Consider the following 1,120-nt stretch of genomic DNA (forward strand, 5'->3'; position numbering starts at 1 on the left):
GTTGGCTCACTGCTTGAGGGTGAACCAAGTGGCTTTTTAATCAAGTGGAGTTGGAAAAACCAGGAGTCTGATATTGTGCATTTGGGAGTTGTGTCTGCTTGACTGTTAGGTTGTGTCTGCTTGACTGTCCGTTTTTGTTTTAAATAGCTTTTGTTTCCTTTTTTATTGCTATCCTCTAAGGGGGAGTGGTGAAGGCTCCTTATAGGTCCTTGTAAACAAACATTGTAACTGGGTAAAGGAGTGGTAGCAAGGTGGAAGGTTTTGTTCAGTGCACAGTCTGCCACATGTATGCACAAATTGAGCAACAGCTCCTAGGTGAATACCGCTGTGACAAATGTGAGCAAGTCGCCCATCTGGTATCTAGCATTGGAGAGCTGGAGAAGCGCTTTGCACTGAAATCACTTGATCACCTTGAAACCTTGATCATCTTGATTTAGGGGAATGGATATTTAAACTAGGACAGATGGGGGTGGGACAGTTAAATATGGTGGCAGAAAGGTTAGTTGGGGTCAGACACCAGTGGAGGGTGGATTGGGGATAGTTGGGGGGAGGGTTATGGGTAAATGTATGGAGCTTCCCATGTTACAAACAAACATTGGATTGTGCAGTACTACTTGTACTCAAAAACAAAAAGATTTGGCAAACAATGAGGGTAAAAGCAGCAATGGTATAAGGAGCCTGTTCACCAATGCTAGAAGTCTAACAAACAAGATAGGGGAGTTGGAAGCCTTAATGAGTGAGCAGAATTATGACTTAGTTGGCAATGCTGAATCCTGGCTTTGTTCTTCACATGACTGGGCTGTCAATATTCCTGGGTATACTCTCTTTCCTAAAGACAGAGTCAAACAAAAGATGGTGGTGTCTGTATGTGAGAAGTGATCTAAATGTGAATGTAAAAGACGAAATTGCGGATGGAACAAGCGATGAGGTTGAGGCATTATGGGTGGAGGTGAATGTGGGGGTGAATAACACACAATTAATGATTGGAGTCTGCTACAGGCCCCCCAGGGCTAAGGAAGAAAAAGAAAATCAACTACTAGCACAAATAGAAAAAGCAGCAAAAAGTGGAAGTGTTTTATTCATGGGAGTTTTTATCTACCCTGACATTGACTGGAGTAAT

Source organism: Pyxicephalus adspersus, chromosome 8 (assembly GCF_032062135.1).
Source record: "Pyxicephalus adspersus chromosome 8, UCB_Pads_2.0, whole genome shotgun sequence".
Taxonomy (NCBI): domain Eukaryota; kingdom Metazoa; phylum Chordata; class Amphibia; order Anura; family Pyxicephalidae; genus Pyxicephalus; species Pyxicephalus adspersus.